The sequence below is a fragment of the Ruditapes philippinarum genome, unplaced genomic scaffold (assembly GCF_026571515.1).
Source record: "Ruditapes philippinarum isolate M1 unplaced genomic scaffold, ASM2657151v2 ctg1271_1_1_1_1, whole genome shotgun sequence".
Classification (NCBI taxonomy): domain Eukaryota; kingdom Metazoa; phylum Mollusca; class Bivalvia; order Venerida; family Veneridae; genus Ruditapes; species Ruditapes philippinarum.
The window spans coordinates 614934-634416 of NW_026862369.1; the positions used below are offsets into that span (position 1 = coordinate 614934).

Consider the following 19483-nt stretch of genomic DNA (forward strand, 5'->3'; position numbering starts at 1 on the left):
TGCTGCTAACTTCACAAATTTCGAAACGTCAGAATAAAAAATTATGTTAAAATAAAAATCAACATCTTAAAAAATAACGATCACGATATTGATAAGGGCGTGAAGAAGTGCTATAATTGTATTTTCGACGGTTTTCATGTTTGCACTATTCTTAGTTTTCTTTAGGCTGCCAGGCTGTTAGGCTGCCAGGCTGCCAGGCTGCTAGGCTACTAGGCTACTAGGCTGCCAACTTCAGGCTGCTAGACTGCAAACTTCACGAACATCCGTCAGATCACATCAGAAAGCTATAAAATGTGACTGGTTTTATGTCAGTAGAGTTTCACTAAGTCTTACATATCTAGATACGATATATGATTTAACAATCATTCAAATGTAATTTTGTTATTATACTTTATATAAATTGTTTAATATCAATGTACAAAAAATTCAATAATAAAACAGCACGCCTATAGAATGTATAGATATTGACCTAACAAAAACCAGACCTAATATTTATCATTAATGTTTATATCTTATAAATACCATACCTTTGTCCGTTTAGTTATCTACAGGGGCTTAGTTAGTTGAATGTATCAATAGTAAGTTTTTTTGTTGATTTAAAGCCGCAAAGCGTGAGATAAATATTTATTTAATTTTCACCAAATTATTCAAATATACCCTATTCGTGGATCGTTCTATTAACATTGACTGATATATGTATCAATTGTATGAATTGTTATGAATAATTCTAGTTGTACCTATATGATATAAAATAGGATTTAATCGATTTGAAATTAAGAAATATACCGTTAAACTTAAATCATCACGGCGTTAAAATTATTTGGATACATATTAATTTGAATGTTCATGTATACAGAAATATATATCCATTTTCCAATATACTGTAAATGTATTATTAATATCATGTGCTATTTATTATAAACCTTTTTACAGACCTATTTACGACACGGTCGTTTCTATGAAAAATCGACCGGATGTAGTATTTATCTTTTATAGAGTATGAGTTTATTTTATTTTTCATTACTTTCAATAGATCACATTTATTTCTCAGTAATCGCACACCAATTGGCAGTCGGTCATTCGTGGAGAAATTGATTTTTGTTGTCGACTGACCAACAAAAATGTGGTAAAATACAGACAAACAAACACATCGTATATTCTTGAATTAAACGAGGGTTTATTCCGATTGCGCGTATAAAAGAATGTGCGCGACCAACTTGAACTCCTAGTTAACTAAGAACAGAACAGAATATGTTTTATGTATTTAAGGGTTAAGATATATAAACGCTCCTTGATAATCATTGAATAAAAAAAATCTGTATGATATGTTTCAATAATCATTTTGTAACACGATTAATTAAAAGTTATTTAGATTTACCTATTCAAATTTACTCAACTTTCTTAACAAGGGAGGTGAATGTATAAAGTAAAATAGTATATAAATATAGAGTAACGTCCCTTTTCAAATGTAAAAGCCGATTAACTTGACTGATTAACACTAAAGTAAATGTGTTACGATTCATTTGAAATACTGTACCGCTATTGGGCAGGCAAATATAATTTCAAACATTAAGTCAATTGTGAGATATAATAATCAGTAAATGATCAGTTTTAATCAATAAATGATTTTGCAAAAAATTCATTAGCATCATTATTAAGATACTATATTCTAAAACATTACAGCTACATATTTATTGTTTAACATACATTTCAAAAGATACTAAAATATTTATTACAAAACACACATTAAGCACACTGCCAACAGTTTTTAGTACATTTTACTAAACATTTTATGTAAAAACATGACTTACAAGTTATACCTTTTACCATTCCGTCTCTACTTGATTGCGGTAAGTATGATATAACAAACAGCAGACAATACTTCGGACCCATAGCATTATTGTTCTCTCCCAGTTTGGCCAAAATAAAAGTTTGCAGGGTCACTGATCAGTCACTATACTTCCATGAGACCCTGAGTGATGTGTGATGATCCTTAAATTATTATGAGGTGTTCATGAAAAATTGAAAGCCCCCAGTGAGGATCGAACTCACGACCCCTGGTTTACAAGACCAGTGCTCTAACCACTGAGCTATGGAGGCACACATTTGTAGTGTTGATAAAAAGTGTAAATGACCAAGAAGGTTCGATTATGTTTCAACAAGGGCATTTATTTTATTACAGCTGTTACCCTGTCCTAATTGATTTAAATGTTTACAATAAAGATAATATGACATTCATTTACGCTATTATTAAGTGTTATGAAATAACTAAAGAATTTATACTACAGTTTATGATAATGAGAAAAATATTCAGGTTAAATACTAATACTACTACTAATAATAATATTAATAATGATAATAATGATAATAATAATAATGATAATAAGACATGGTGCTTTGAAACACATGTTTGAAAATGATCTATAAGAAAACGAAGGAATAGTTAACTATGTAACTATGTGGACACGAACTCGGAGTCATTATTCGGTCGTACTATTAGTACAAGTTTTTTTATTAATACATTTTACATTTTCATTACATCAAAGAAATAGTTTTTAAAGTGTGTCATATAAATATATAAAGATGCGATGTGACTTCTATGTAGTTGTATTGTATCAGTGTATACCAGATAATCACTTGTGATATTAATAATTAAATCTGTATAGCTGTGATGGCCGAGTGGTTAAGGCGTTGGACTTGAAATCCAATGGGCATTGCCCGCGCAGGTTCGAACCCTGCTCGCAGCGAAGATATTTTGGAATTTTCTTAAAAAGTATCACCTGCATTTATTGACCAATTAATCATTATGATGTTTTACTATAGTATGTAGAGTTTTAAACTTAGCATGTCTTCTCTGTTTGTACTCATAATATGTTTATTCTATATATATATATAATACCAAAAACACTTTAGCTGTTATCTATGGTGGCTGATTGGTGCCATTCGTGTTTTGTCCCGCGACCCCGCCAAACGAAAAGTCGAGAATTAACAAATTAAAATGGCGGGGTCGAGTAGCGAAAACACGCTAATTAGCGGAGGTGCGCGGCGAAGTTTAACAAATAAAACTTCGCCCCGCGAGGGCGCGGAGCGTGAATTAAGAAATAAAACGGCGGGGCGCGGGGCGAAATTTAATAAAATAAAACTTCGCCCCGCGCCCCCGCTAATTAGCGTGTTTTCGTCCCGCGACCCCGCCAAGCGAAAAGTGGAGAATTAACAAGTTTAAATGGCGGGGTCGCGGAGCGAAAACACGCTAATTAGCGGGGGTGCGCGGCGAAGTTTAAAAAATAAAACTTCGCCCCGCGAGGGCGCGGAGCGTGAATTAATAAATAAAACGGCGGGGGCGCGGTGCGATGTTTAATAAAATAAAACTTCGCCCCGCGGCCCCGCTAATTAGCGTGATTTCGTCCCGCGACCCCGCCAAGCGAAAAGTCGAGAATGGCGGGGCGCGGGGCGAAAACACAAATGGCACAAATCAGCCACCATAGTTATCAGTTTTTTTCTTCTTTAAAATATCAAATTTGAGCATACTATATCTTTAATCGAATCGTCAATAGTATGTATACGTTTATAAATACATTAAAGCCGTTCAATATGTAATAAAATGAATGTAATGGCTATCAATATGATAGAGTTAATGGAAAAAATTTAATTGATATATATATATATATTGTAGTCTTTACAAGCTGTGATGGCCGAGTGGTTAAGGCGTTTGACTCGAAATCAAATGGGCATTGCCCGCGCAGGTTCGAATCCTGCTCGCAGCGTTTAATTTTTTTTAAACATTTATAACGTAATATTTTAAGGCGCGTAGTAATAGTAGTTTATAATTCGGTTACTTTATTGACCCCATCATAACGGAAATTGTACATGTATTGGAGAGAGTAACATGCATTTACTGTCTTATTTATTAAAACATATTTTAAAGTATAATGGGACATAAATCAAGGTGGGAATGAAACGATTTCAAATGAAAATATACAATGAAATTAAAATAAACGATTATATATAACGAAATGTCTTCCTATTTTGAACTTACTTAGACGTGAAAAATGGCAAAATACAACTCATTAAATCTGAAAGTCGTCACTTGGAACCTAAAAAATATAAGAGATATTTTTTGTACATTTTAGGATACAAAATATTAACAGTGTTTAAGAAATAACAATGATAGCATTTCTGAGACGTATTGAACCTTTAAGTACGTGACACGTATTAAACATGCAATAAACTACTATAAAATATAGAAAATACTTATTAAACTGTTAAACCGATACACAACTGTATCATATGTAAATAAAGTTTCTCTAAATAAAATGACGCAATAATGCTGATCATGTTAAATTACATACTGTAAGAATAAATAAAGCGTTAAAGCGAAAAAATATATATATGGCTTCGTGGCGCAACGGTAGCGCGTCTGACTCCAGATCAGAAGGTTGCGTGTTCGAATCACGTCGAGGTCATACCTTTTTTTTGCCTTTTTTTCGAGCGAAATATATTTTCCAACAAAAATGACACACAGGACAGAAAGGTTTGCTGAACTGTAGGCCAATCGTAGACCTTTCATTTGAATAACAATAGATTAAACCATAAACATTGACATGTGCTCTTGTGTTAACAAATATGTTGTGGTGAAATTCTTGTATCCACTAATCTGATAATAAGAATTGGACATGCCAGGGATCTAAGCTTAAGGAATACCTTAAATGTTTAAGGGGAGAAAGCGTAATTAATGTAGCAAAAAAATCACCAAAAGAAAAGTGAAATTTCGTATGAATATAAAATAAATACTTAAAGTATTGAATAAAATTTAATATCTCGCAAAGAATTTTATCAGTTTATAAAACACAAGCATTTTCATTTTCATTTCAACAAATCGAAGTAATCCCGTTTACATTTTTTGTGACTTGTATCACACGTTTTTTGGCTATTAATATTTAAAACATTTTCCGTTTCTAAACTCGCTTAAAAAGTGATAATAAACCTTTTTCATATATAAATTTCATTACAATGAAGTAAAAATAATACGAAAATCACGCGTATTTGGTGGTGAAACATTGTTCAGAAGGTTAAACGTTGTAACAGTCTTGATAAAATTTCAATTGACAAAATTCAAACAGAATTCATTTTAAATTTACATATCTTTAATTCCGTTTTATCTAAATCTAACGTAACAAATCAATGAGCATTGACTTATTTTATGTGGTGCATGCAGCTTTAAAAATATATAAACTTCATTTATTTCTTGATGTACATGTGTTCATAGCAACATTTTTCATGGGTATTTCAGAATTTGTTCTAAAATGAATTCGCTGCGAGCAGGGTTCGAACCTGCGCGGGCAATGCCCATTGGATTTCAAGTCCAACGCCTTAACCACTCGGCCATCACAGCTATATATTTTTACAATTATGATATATTAACTGATATCAGGTATTTATTCATGTAGTATTGCAATGACTGTTAACTGATACAAATACAACTACATAGAAGTCACATCGTATCTTAATATTCTGAAAAATACGATTTAGTATAATAATGTAAAGGTGTCCGATTTCGTGTCCGGTTTCGTGTCCACATAGTTAGATACTTTCGTTTTCTTATAAATCTCAAAAAAAAATTCTTTTAAAAGATTGATTAAAAGAATAAACGCTGCGAGCAGGATTCGAACATGTGCGGGCAATGTCCATTTGATTTCGAGTCAACGGCCTTATCTATTCAGCTATTACAGTTACTGTTGTTATAAGTAACATATTTAATTGATATTAATATCTATCACACGGAACGTCCGCGGAGTTATGTCATCGGCCGGAAGCATAAGCTATCTGCTTGATAAATATAATATAGATATAGCGTTCATCATTGAACATAAGCTTAAGGTGATTCCGCTTTGTCAGCCATGTTTGTTTTCACAAAGTCTGTCCAAAGTGAAAGTAGGCCAAAATTCATATAACAACAAAGCTCACATTGTTATATGATGAGCCATTTGCAAGTACACTTCCAGTTCTATGTTTTAAAGACTATTTTAAACAAAAATAAAAATGATAACAATAAGAAAATTTACCTTGAATGAGCTAGATTTCTGAAGACCAAAAACATTCTGTTGCAAAGTTTTATGCATATTTCATGAATGGCAAAATCCTTTTTAAAGTCTGTTTTAGTGCCTATAAAAGCTTTTTTGCAGAAAATACAAGAAACTTTAAAAAACATAAATCTTAGGAAAGTAGTTTATATGACCTTGAAAAAACATGGCCGCATGACATGTGTAAAAAAGTAGTACCATGAAAATAAACATCATTTACCTATTTCTTGTGTACATGACAAACAGACACACTTCACTGTTACACATAAAAAAGATTAGATTTTAAAGTTTGATTGTGTTTTCATTTAAATTGTAGTTCATAAGGCTATAAATGATGACTGTTTTCTTGCACTACTTTTTTACAAAAAATAATGGAGGCCATGTGCTTAGAAGGACATGAGATACGGATTTATTTGGAGTTAAATTTTGAAAGATTTTTGTATTTGCTGCAAAAAATAGCTTTTGTAGGCACTAAAACAGACTTTAAAAAGGATTTTGCCATTCATGAAATATGCATAAAACTTTGCAACAGAATGTTTTTGGTCTTCAGAAATGTAGCACATTCAAGGTAAATATTCTTATTGTTATCATTTTTATTTTTGTTTATAATTGTCCTTAAAATATAAACCTGGAAGTGTACTTTCAAATGGTTCATCATTTTACAATAAGAACTTTGTTGTTATATGAATTTTGGCCTACTTTCACTTTGAACAGACTTTGTGAAAACAAACATGGCTGACAAAGCGGAATCACCTTAAGCCAATTAGTTTGAGGGGGTAAAAGTTAAAAATTGCCCGACCCTTTAAAAATAAATAATGTGCTATTTCTATTCGGTTTCTGTATAGGCATACATTACTAAATATTTAACTAGGTCCTTATTTTCGCACATATTTATGATAGTCTGTTATCAATGAATGCGAGGTAACAGCTGTGTCGAGCAATCCGATACCAATGCATTCACTATATTGGACTCTTCCTAACTGAACAATTAAATATAATATTGCTAACAGTTGTAATAGTCCTTCTTTTCAGTTCTAAACGTGTGCCTCCATAGCTCAGTGGTTAGAGCACTGGTCTTGTAAACCAGGGGTCGTGAGTTCGATCCTCACTGGGGGCTTGCTCTTTTACACTGTTTTCTACCACCTTATAAATAACGTTCACTCCACCAGCTTATTTGTTTGGTTCATGTGTTTATCACTTAGGTATGCATTTCTGTCTGAATGTGGGTTCCATTTTTTTTTTTTTTATATCACATTCTCTGCATTCAATTTTCACCAAGCATAAAGGAATGAATTGAAAGTTTCACCAAATGTTTTGTACAAAAGCTACAATTTATTAACCAGCGTGACATAATACTCTTAAAAATATAACTAATGATATAAAACAACTAGATAATTTTAAGGAAAACAAATATAGTAATTAATTTTGTAATAAATCTAATTCGAGTCAAATCATTTTATACTCAAATTCAGATTTTTGTTTTATAAGTAATTTCATTATAACCAAACAAGATTATTTCATCACTATTGGCAAAATGCTTTAAGAGGAGACATTCTCTTAAATACTTTACATGATAACAGACCTACTGCATTCATACCTGTTTTAATTGATACATAAATGAACGTGTCCGTTAATACTTTATTTTAAAGCGAATTCCCTGCGAAGGGTTCGAACCTGCGCGGGCCCATGCCCATTGGATATCAAGTCCAACGCCTTAACATATCGACCATCACTGCTGTATAATTATAAACTTATATATTACTTTTATCATACTAAAGCATATTATTTACTCAATTAATAATATTAAGATACAATGTGACTTCTATTTAGCCTACTGTCTTTGAAATACTATGTAAATGAATACCAGATAATCATAAAGTAATAGGTTAATGAATTGTATTAGTTAAAATATCATATTGACTTGTGAAATCACTATAAGTATATAACCTGCGCGGGCAATGCCCATTGGATTTCAAGTCCAACGCCTTAAAGTAACATTAAATAAATTTCATAAAAACAGAAATAGCGACATTTCATTAATAAATATGGGTTTCATATCGACTCCAGATCTTATTTTGGTGTCCAGACAACCAAAATGAGTTTTATAAGCATAAAAAAATGAACAACCTCATTGTGGCGAAATCGGAAGTACAATATCTGTTTGCATGATAAACTCCGCCTTCAAATCATCCGTACATCAATATTAAATCAACAAACATGACAATGTAGCAGTCCTAATTTAACGGTATATTTTCGCATTGTAACGGATGTTTTTATACAAATTCAATCTTTTTTATGAGATGATTACTTTTTACTGAACCTCAGGCCTAGTGCACCGTGAAGTTAAACGGTTAAAATGTGTTTGCACAAGAAAATCTCATATTTGAGCTGCTATAACACTGTGACGTAGCGCATACACAAGCTGATTATAATCCTCATTTGCATGTTAAAATTCGTATACGAACTTTAGTGTTACCGTGGGGTTTTCCGTTTAAAATCCTTATTTATGAACAATATTTGATGGGATTTACAACAATACTGTTAAAAAGGTTAATGGAACTGTAGAATGCTTGGTTTTTTAGGCTGACGGCAAAAATATTTTTACATATTTATTTAATGTAACTTTAACCACTAGGCCATCACAGTTATATATATTTACAATTATGATATATTAACTGATACCAGGTATTTATTCAATGACTGTTAACTGATACAATACAACTACATAGAAGTCACATCGTATCTAAATATTCTGATGTCTTACGGAAGAAATACGATTTAGTATTATAATAATAATAATAATGATAATTTCATATCATAACTAATGCAAAAGAAACTTTTCCTGCACACAATATTAATACCGATAAAAATTCACACTAAATTTTATTTAACAAAATTAAATTTAATCTTCAACTGTGCAAAACAATAAATTGTTAAAATAAAAATATGATTTCAATTTTTATAGTCTGTATATAATAAGAGATTCCATATTTTATACGTTTTTGTAAATGTTCTGAACTTATAGGTGAAAAGCGTGCAGTTAATGAGCGTACATATTCGGCTTTTAATTACATTTTACATAGTAAGTGGGTTATTTTTATGGATTTTCTCATTAAATTATGTCAGAGCACTTACGGAAGGTGGCTGGTCTTGAGTGTTGGTTTCCTACTACGTCCCCCTCCCACGATGGAGTAGGGTTGCGCAGCCGACTCGCAGCATATCTGACAGGGAAAGTACGTTCATAACTGTGTGTTTTCCATGTTAATGTTCATAATAAAGATATGAGATTATTGTAAAGAAAGTCATTTTAGCATTACAATAGATTTATGGAAACGTTGAGATGTTAATGTCATGTATGCTTTCTAAGAACATGTATTAGTAATGTAAATATACGGCAATGCAAGATAACAAATCCTAAATGTGAATTTATGGATTTGTTGTTCTTTCTTCCTTCGATTGCCTTTATTATGGGATAAATAATTTATTTTCGTTTGAGCGTAGCGAATTAGGAAATAAAAATAGTTTCCTTCAATTAAAATGACGCAATAATGCAGATAAAATTACACACTACCCTGATTAACGGTTAAACTAAATAAGGCTATATTACATGTACTTCATAAGGCTTCGTGGCGCAACGGTAGCGCGTCTGACTCCAGATCAGAAGGTTGCGTGTTCGAATCACGTCGAGGTCATATATTTTGTTCACATTTTTTCAACGAAAGGAAAAAAGTTGTATCTTTAACCAGCAAGTTTAATAGGTTACAAGACGTGTTGGCTTTGCTCTACTTTAGGACAATAGACTATTTAGAGATATGTTACTTTGAATCTATTGATTTGTTAGTTAATACAATATGAAAAAAACTTGTTTAGTGGGAAAAGCACACACACACATGAACAATACACAAGTTATCAATTATGGCAAGGTAAAAATCTACAAAAAGTAAAACACCAATCGAACAAATTGTTATCACCTCTTTTACATAGTAACGTATGCCTCCATAGCTCAGTGGTTAGAGCACTGTTCTTGTAAACCAGGGGTCGTGAGTTCGATCCTCACCCCTTTTTAAACTAACAAAACTGCATCGCTTGTTTTTTTGTATATATTTTTAGAAAATATTTAAAAAATAAAAATTTATTACCAAAAACAAAAATATTTCACAACTATTCAAACTGCTTAAAGAATGTTTTTCCCCAATTCTTTTAAATGATGGTCCAGCTCCTTTATAATGTCCAGTTGATAAAAAAAAAGTGGTTTCCAGAAAGGGTTTCCCAAAAAAAATCGCTGCGAGCAGGGTCGAACCTGCGCGGGGAATGCCCATTGGATTTCAAGTCCAAAAGCCTTAACCACCCGGCACACAGCATACAAATTTATGATATTAAAATTTAAAATGAAAATAAATTTCTATTATTTTATTTATTAATGAATATTAACGAAAAAAAAATAAAACAAAATAAAATTTTGATGTTTACGAAGAAAAACGATTAAGTATTAAAATTAATAATGTTTCCATATCATTAGTAATGCAAAAGAAACTTTTCCTGCACACACTATTAATACCGATACAATTCACACTAAATTTTATTTAAGATAATTAAATTTAAGCTTCAACTGTGCAAAACAATAAATTGTTAAAATAAAAATAGTTTTTAAAAAGTGAAAATGAACATTTACATGACAAACTTTAAAAGAAAATTCTTTTGTTGTAATGAAAATGTAAAATGTATTAATTAAATAACTTGTACAACCCTCGTACAATAATGGTACGACCGAATAATGTAAAGGTGTCCGATTTCGTGGCCATATCGTAAGCTAAATATTATTCAATACGGTCGTTTTCTTATAGATCTTAATTTTTGTTCTTTTTTAAACATGTATTTAAAAGATAATTAAAGTAATTAACGCTGCGAGCAGGATTCAAACCTGCGCGGGCAATGCCCATTTGATTTCGAGTCAATGGCCTTATCTACTCGGCAATCACATCTAATGTTGTTATAAGTAACATATTTAATTGATATTCATATCTATACCAAAATAATAATTATAATAATTCAAATTTATTATAAACCACAAGTAACGATAGGTTACTTCAATTAAAAATGACGCAATAATACAGATCAAATTACACACTAGGCTATATTACATGTACTTGTAACATTAAATAAGGCATACCATTCATACGGCTTCGTGGCGCAACGGTAGCGCGTCTGACTCCAGATCAGAAGGTTGCGTGTTCGAATCACGTCGAGGTCATATATGTTTTCCCTTTTTTTTCAACGAAAGAAAAAAGTAGTATCTTTTACCAGCAAGTTGAAAAGGTTACAGGAAGTGTTGGTTTAGTTCTACTGTAAGACAATAGACTATTTAGAGATATGTAACTTTGAAAACATTAATTTATTTCTATTTATTTGTTAATTGATACAATATGAAAAAAAAATATACTTATTTAGTGAAAAACAAACACACTAAAACATTCACAATGGGCCAGGCCCGAAGCTCTTAGTAAGTAACAATTAATACAAGATAAAATGCTTTAAAAAATTTATTGCAATCAGTTTGTAATAATACCTCTATTAACCCCTAAGGGCTTGGTGCCTCCATAGCTCTGGGGGTGGTTAAAGAGCACTGGGTCTTTGTAAACCAGTGGGGTCGTGAGTTTCGAATCGCCTCAACTGTAAGGGGCTTGCTTTTTAACATAATTTTACTACCGAACCTGGCAGGCGCTTGGATTGTAATTTTGGGTATGATATGATTTAAAAAAAATATTTAAAAAAGAAAAAAAATTTATATAAAAAACCAAACGAAACTATTTAATCACTAATGTCAAAACTGCTTTAAGGAGAGATTTCGCCTTAATTACTTTACATGATGTCTGGTACCCAACTGGCAATTCATAACTGTTTCAGTTGATAACAATAAAAAAGGTTTTTCCGATGATTGTTTTATCTAAAAATAAGTTCGCTGCGAGCAGGGTTCGAACCTGCGCGGGCAATGCCCCATTGGATTTCAAGTCCAACGCCGTAATTATTAAGCCACTCGGCCATCACAGCTATAATTAATTTTTACAAATTATGATATATTAACTGATATCAGGTATTTTATTCATGTAGTATTGCAATGACTGTTAACTGATACAAATAACAACTACAATATGAAATCACAATCGTATCTTAATAGAGATTCTGAATTTCTTAAACGGAAGAAATATCGATTTTAGTAATTAATAATAATTTTAAAATAATAATTAAATAGGTTTTTCATATCATAACTAATGCCAGAAAAAGAAACTTTTTCCCCTGCAACACAATAATTAATACCCAGGGAGATAAAAATTCTCACTAAATTTTATTTAACAAAATTAAATTAAATCTTCAACTGTGCAAAACAATAAATTGTTAAAATAAAAATAGTTTTTAAAAAGTGAAAATGAACATTTACACGACAAACTTTAAAAGAAAATTCTTTGTTGTAATGAAAATGTAAAGTGTATTAATTAAATAACTTGTACAACCCTCGTATGAAATAATGGTACGTCCCGAAAAATGTAAAAGGTGTCTGAATTTTCGTGGTCCACATAAGTTAGCTAAATATTTAGTTCAATATTCCGTTTTCTTTATAGATCTTAAAAATCTTTTTTTTAAAACATGTGGTTTAAAAGAATTAATTAAAAAGAATGGATACGCAATGGCGAGCAAGGAGTCGAACCTGCGCGGGCAATGTTCCCGTTTTGATTTCGAGTCAAATGCCTTATTCTAACTCAGCCATTTAACAAAAACTGTTGTTATTAAAGTAACATATTTTATTGATATTAAAATCTACACCAATATAATAAAATTATAATAATTTCAATATATATATTAAAACCACTAGTAAAGTCGTATTTATACCCATTATCTCATGCGTAATATAAATAGTTTCCTTCAATTAAAATGACGCAATAATACAGATCAAATTACAAACTACCCTTGATTAACGGTTAAGCTATATAGGGCTAATATATGTTGTAATTTGTAAACATTAAATGGCTTCGTGGCGCCAACGGTAGCGCGTCTGACTCCAGATCAGAAGGTTTGCGTGTTCGAATCAACGTCGAGGTCATACTTTTTGTTAACTTTTTTTTCAAATGAAAGAAAAAACGTAGTATCTTTTACCAGCAAGTTAAATAGTTTTTTACAAGAAGTGTTGGTTTATGCTCTACTTTAAACAATAGACTATTTAGAGATAGGTAACTTTGTAAACATGAATTGATTTCTATTAATTTGTTAGTTTGATACAATTATGAAAAAAAACTTATTTAGTGAAAAAACACACACAAACATGCACAATGCACAAATAAACAATTGATACAAGGTAAAATCTTTAAGAATATTGTTATCAGTTGTAATAATACCTCTTTTACCTTCTAAACGTGTGCCTCCATAGCTCAGTGGTTAGAGCACTGGTCTTGTAAACCATGGGTCGTGAGTTCGATCCTCACTATTTATTACCAAACCGCATGCGCTTGTTTGTTTTGGTATATATGTTTTAAAGAAAAATATTTTAAGAATAAAATTTTATTAAAACCAAACAAAACTATTTCATCATATTGGCAAAACTGCTTAAAGAGAAATATGTTCCCTTACTTACCTTTAATATGATGTGGTTCAAGCTGCCTTCAAAAACTGTCACAGTTTGATACATAAAAGTAGGTTTCAAGACGATGTTTTCCAAAAAAATAAATTCGCTTTGCGAGCAGGGTTCGAAACCTGCCGCGGGAATACCCATTGGGAATAATTTATAAGTCCAACAAGCCTTAACCACTCGGGCCATCCCCAGCTGTAAACATTTATTTAAAATCAAAAAGAATGATAAAATTAACTAAATTATCTAGTTTTTATTTAATATAGGAAATTACGGGAAAAACTGAAAAAAAAATTTTAATAGAAGACCCCATGGGTATTTTAATATTCTGATGTTTTTACGAAAAAATAAAAAATTAAGAAATTTTTAATAAAATTAAATAAATAAAATAATTTCAAAATCTTTGGGTTTAAGGAAAAAAGAAATTTTTTCCTGTACTGAAACACAATTTTAAATTTCCCGGGGATAAAAATTCACCAAAATTATTTTTATTTAAAAAATTAAAATTTAAAACCCCTTTCAACGGGGGGTTAAAAAACTTTTAAAATTTTTAAAAAAAAAATAGATTTTTAAAAAAGAGTTAAAATGAACATTTACGTAACGAACTAAAAAAAAATTATTTCTTTGATGTTGTTATGAAAAATGTAAAATGTATTAATTAAATTACTTGTACAACCCTCGTACAGTAATGGTACGACCGAATAATGTAAAGGTGTCTGATTTCGTGTCCACATAGTTAGCTTTCTGTTTATGATAGACACAAAACCGAGGAAAATAGGACTGAAATGTTGCGTTTAAAATGTGTGTTTAAAATGTTAGTAAAACGTAAAAGAAAAAAAATCGAATGTGAAAAAATAAAACGAATTGAAAATTTACGTCATTCAAAACCAAAAGACTTTTGGAAGTTTTTTTTTCGTAGAAAAAATGAGAATGGAAGTGGCACATTAACTGTAGATGATTTTTTGAAATATTTTTCAAGTTTACAAAATGAATTTCAAACCCCTGTGAATAATGAAGCTGAGGAATTTTGTTCAGAATATGATTTTGATGGCAAATAGGTGTAGTTTTGAAAAGAGTTAGATAAGTCAATCACAACTACTGAAGTCGAATTTATTGTTAAAAAACTAAAAAGAAATAAAGCTTGTGGTAGTGATAATTTATTAAATGAATACTTTATAGAATGTTTTATGATATACTTTCGGCACATTTGGTAGATATTTTTAATGCAGTTTTGAATTCTGGACATTTTCCATAATCTGATTTGGTTCTAACGGTATTATAGTGCCTATTTTTTAAAAAGAACGACCCATGGCGATGTACGGAATTATAGAGGCATCACACTTGTTAGTTGTCTATCGAAAAATGTTACTACTTGGAATTTTAAATAAACGACTGAATGAATGGTCCGAAAAAAATGATATACTAAGCGATGCTCAATTTGGTTTTTTCGCAAGGGTCGTTCTATCGGTAGATGCAGCATTTGTATTAAACGCTATTGTACATAAGATTTTAAATGAAAATAAACGTTTGTATTGTTGTATGGTTGATATGAAAAAGAGCATTTGATAGTGTGTATTTAAAAGGCCTATTGCTAAAATTGCATAAGTTAGGTATTGATGGAAAATTATTTAGAATATTAAGGGACATGTATTCACAAGTTAAAGTTTGTATCAAGGGTTGTAACTCATATTCGGACTATTTTGAGTGTGCTGTAGGCTAAAACAAGGAGAGGTTATGTCCCCTTTATTGTTCTCATTATTTGTTGATGATCTTGAGCTATTTTTAAAAAGAGGGCATGACAGTGGTTTAACCTTAGATGATATTACTTTTATTCTAATGCTTTTTGCAGACGACATGGTTATTTTAAGTGACACTGTTTGCGATCTTCAAAATAGTCTAGATTTATTATATACATACTGTAACAAATGGGGCCTAGAAGTAAATACCCTCAAAACAAAAATAATTGTTTTTAGGAAAAGAGGTCACATAAAGCAAAATGAGCATTGGACATATAAATAATGAAAACATAGAAATAGTTGATAATTTTAATTACCTTGGGATTGTTTTTAACTATACGGGTACATTCATATTAAACCAAGAAACATTGGCTGGTAAAAGGCCTTAAGGCCCTTAATATTTTGATGCATAATATAAAAGGATTAAATCTTAAAACCTAGTGTTATATGCCAACTTTTTGATGCTTTTGTAACAGCTACTCTTAATTATGGCTGCGAAATTTGGGGATTCAGTAAGTCAAAAGAAATTGAACGGGTCCATCTGAAATTTTGCAAAATGTTATTAAATGTTAAATCTTGTTGTACAAATATGGGTGTGTATGGTGAATTAGGAGGACGCTATCCGCTTTACATTAACAGATATGTACGCATTATTAAATTCTGGTGTTAAAATTGTATCGTCTACAAATATATTATTAAACAGATTATATGATAATTTTTGTAAATGTAATGTTATCAAAAATAACTGGGGCATATCAAGTTAAAAGTATTTTTGGACTGCTATGGTTTTTCATATGTTTGGAACAACCCATCCTGTGTTGATCTAGGTAAATTTCATCTACTTTTTAAAAGCTCGACTAATTGATACTTTTAAACAAAACTGGTTTCAACGATTGCAAGAATGTGAAACATTATTATGTATAAGCAATTTAAAACAGAATTTAGATTTGAACCATATTTAGATTTATTGCCATTCAAGTTTCGAAATGCTTTATCAAAATTAAGATTATCTTCACATAAACTGGCTATTGAAACTGGACGCTATTCTAGAAACAGAGTTGAACGAAATGAGCGTTATTGTATTTTTTGTCAAAACAGAGATATTGAAGATGAATACCATTTTGTTATATCATGTCCGTTGTACGAAGATATTAGAAAACAATATATCAAAGCATATTTTTATAGAAGACCAAATGTTATTAAATTTACAGAGCTGTTTAAGAGTGATAATCAAGCTATAATTAGAAATCTTTCCAAATTTATTTACAATGCTTTTATACTTAGAAAGTCTTTGCTATGTTAACTTTGCCAATTTTATGGAAGGAATTTACTTCACTTTGATTTTGTTTATGATATTGATTCATATATATGTAAACATCTTATTCATCCTCCACATGATGTCCTAATTTATAAATTAAACAATATGTTGACAATGTAAATTGTGTTCACTGTTTGTTAAATCACATGATAAAATTATGATATTTATGTATATGCAATTGTATGACAAAAAACTGTACTGTTTACGTCAATAAAATTATCTATCTATCTATCTATCTATCTTAATATTAGTCAATACTTTCGTTGTCTTATAGATCTTAAAAATCTTTCTTTTTTAAACATGTGTTTAAAAGATTAATTAAAATAATTAACGCTGCGAGCAGGATTCGAACCTGCGCGGGCAATGCCCATTTGATTTCGAGTCAAACGCCTTAACCACTCGGCCATCACAGCAAATTTAATTGATATTTATATATATCTATACCAATATAATAAATAATTATAATAATTCAATATATAAACCACAAGTAACGTCGTATTTACACGATTATCTCATGCGTATATCAATTAAAATGACGCAATAATGCAGATCAAATAACACACTACTAAATAAGGCTATATAATATGTTCTTGTAACATTAAACAGTACTTTGCACAAGGGTTCGTGGCGCAACGTTAGCGCGTCTGACTTCAGATCAGAAGGTTGCGTGTTCAAAACACGTCGAGGTCATACCTTTTCAACATTTGTTTTTAACGAAAAAGGCGGTGTTTTCTACCTGCAAGTTTAACACACTACCCTGGTTATCGGTTCAACTAAATATGACTTTAATTTTATTATAACTTACATGGTAAAAGTAAATAATATTGTTCTAAGTTTGGCTTTGTGGCGCAACGGAAGGCAAAGCATTTCTGTATTTCTCATCATATATTGTAATTCTTACTTACTGCATTCATTTCTTTCATTCGTTTGTGTCGTGCATGTTTAAAACACCGGTAGTTGCCGTGGCTCGGCGTCCTTCAGCAACGATGCGCTACTCACGGCGACTTGAGCCGTTCCTAACTCGTCAATGACGTTTCCACTGCGGTCTAGGTCGCAGTTGGGCCCAGTAAGGCCACAAGTCTGGCTTGAGGGGGTTAAAGATAAAATTGCTCGACTCTTTGAATTTAAAAATAAATACTGTGCTATTTCTATTCGGTTTCTGTATAGGCATACAGTACTAAATATTTAACTAGGTCCTTATTTTCGCACACATTTATGATAGTCTGTTATCAATGAATGCAAGGTTACAGCTGTGTCAAGCAAACCGATACCAATGCATACACTATATTGGACTCTCCCTAACTAAACAATTAGATATAATATTGTTATCAGTTGTAATAATCCTTCTATTAAATTCTAGACGTGTGCCTCCATAGCTCAGTGGTTAGAGCACTGGTCTTGTAAACCAGGGGTCGTGAGTTCGATCCTCACTGGGGGCTTGCTCTTTTACACTGTTTTCTACTGCACGCGCTTATTTGTAAGGTATATGTGTTTATGTTTATAGAAAAATCAGTATCACGTATGTATGCATTTTTTCTTTGAATCTGGACTCCATTATCTTGTATCTTTTATAATTTTATACCACTATGTTCGCACCAAATATGAAGGAATGGATTCAATGTTTTACAAACTGTTTGTGTTGTACAAAAGTAACCATTTATTAACCAGCGTGATATGATACTCTTAACAAATAACTTATTATATAAAACAACTAGACACATTTAAGTAAAACAAATTATTTTTCTAATTCGCTTCGCCTAAACGAAAATAAATTATTTATCACCTAATAAGAGTTATAAGACCTTTAGTCTGGGACAGAGTAAACAACAACACTGAAATAGGATGAAGGCCTTTGTATTGTTATTCAATATCATTTTATACACAGCAATACAAAATATAACACTTTATGTCTTCGGAAGATGAACCTCTAAACTAACTCACAGCCTGTAAAATAAACTATCTTGATTATTAACATGTAAATATCTACGGATAACAACAACCAAAAGCTTTACTGCCAGTAAAATTAAAAACGTGCTTAATTAACTGACTACAGTTATATATTATAACATTTGATATATATATTTATATATATATCCATACCAATATAATAATAATTATAATATTTCAATATATAAACCACATGTAACGTCGTATTTACACGATTATCCCATGCGTATATCAATTAAAATGATGCAATAATGCAGATCAAATTACGCACTACTAAATAAAGCTATTTTATATGTACTTCATAACATTCATAAGGCTTCGTGGCGCAACGGTATCGCGTCTGACTCCAGATCAGAAGGTTGCGTGTTCGAATCATATTGTGTTCACATTTTTTCAACGAAAAAAAAAAGTAGTATCTTTTACCAGCAAGATTAAAAGGTTACAAGAAGTATTGTAGACTATTTAGAGAAATGTAACTTTTATTGTATTAATTTGTTAGTTAGTTCAATATGAAAAATACTTGTTTAGTGGGAAAAACACAAATACACATGCACAATGGACAAGTTATTAATTATTGCACGGTAAAACCTTCAAAAAGTAAAACCAATCGAACTCTTCTTTACTGGACAGCCTGCCCTGGAACGATACGGTGGTTGAACTGTGCTTTGGTGAATTCAATATAGCTTACTGTCGTGATCCGGAGTGAAACCTACCACCACCACCACCATCACCACCACCACATAATGACGCAATAATACAGATCAAATTTCACACTACCTTGATT

General features: G+C 31.2%; 11 non-coding genes across 11 annotated transcripts; 7 read left to right on the top strand and 4 right to left on the bottom strand.

Moving 5' to 3' along the window:
* Nucleotides 1-2027: 2027 nt before the first annotated feature.
* Trnat-ugu (transfer RNA threonine (anticodon UGU)) lies at nt 2028-2100 on the bottom strand. Its single transcript has one exon. It is a non-coding gene; the product is annotated as a tRNA-Thr (tRNA).
* Nucleotides 2101-2665: 565 nt separating this feature from the next.
* Trnas-uga (transfer RNA serine (anticodon UGA)) lies at nt 2666-2747 on the top strand. The gene has a single exon. It is a non-coding gene; the product is annotated as a tRNA-Ser (tRNA).
* A 935-nt stretch (nt 2748-3682) lies between these two features.
* On the top strand, nt 3683-3764 carry Trnas-cga (transfer RNA serine (anticodon CGA)). Its single transcript has one exon. It is a non-coding gene; the product is annotated as a tRNA-Ser (tRNA).
* Nucleotides 3765-4391: 627 nt separating this feature from the next.
* Nucleotides 4392-4463, top strand: Trnaw-cca (transfer RNA tryptophan (anticodon CCA)). Its single transcript has one exon. It is a non-coding gene; the product is annotated as a tRNA-Trp (tRNA).
* An 847-nt stretch (nt 4464-5310) lies between these two features.
* Nucleotides 5311-5392, bottom strand: Trnas-uga (transfer RNA serine (anticodon UGA)). The gene has a single exon. It is a non-coding gene; the product is annotated as a tRNA-Ser (tRNA).
* A 1732-nt stretch (nt 5393-7124) lies between these two features.
* On the top strand, nt 7125-7197 carry Trnat-ugu (transfer RNA threonine (anticodon UGU)). The gene has a single exon. It is a non-coding gene; the product is annotated as a tRNA-Thr (tRNA).
* Nucleotides 7198-9700: 2503 nt separating this feature from the next.
* Nucleotides 9701-9772, top strand: Trnaw-cca (transfer RNA tryptophan (anticodon CCA)). The gene has a single exon. It is a non-coding gene; the product is annotated as a tRNA-Trp (tRNA).
* A 1487-nt stretch (nt 9773-11259) lies between these two features.
* Trnaw-cca (transfer RNA tryptophan (anticodon CCA)) lies at nt 11260-11331 on the top strand. The gene has a single exon. It is a non-coding gene; the product is annotated as a tRNA-Trp (tRNA).
* A 706-nt stretch (nt 11332-12037) lies between these two features.
* Trnas-uga (transfer RNA serine (anticodon UGA)) lies at nt 12038-12128 on the bottom strand. Its single transcript has one exon. It is a non-coding gene; the product is annotated as a tRNA-Ser (tRNA).
* Nucleotides 12129-17083: 4955 nt separating this feature from the next.
* Trnas-cga (transfer RNA serine (anticodon CGA)) lies at nt 17084-17165 on the bottom strand. Its single transcript has one exon. It is a non-coding gene; the product is annotated as a tRNA-Ser (tRNA).
* Nucleotides 17166-18118: 953 nt separating this feature from the next.
* Trnat-ugu (transfer RNA threonine (anticodon UGU)) lies at nt 18119-18191 on the top strand. The gene has a single exon. It is a non-coding gene; the product is annotated as a tRNA-Thr (tRNA).
* The last annotated feature ends 1292 nt before the right edge of the window (nt 18192-19483 follow it).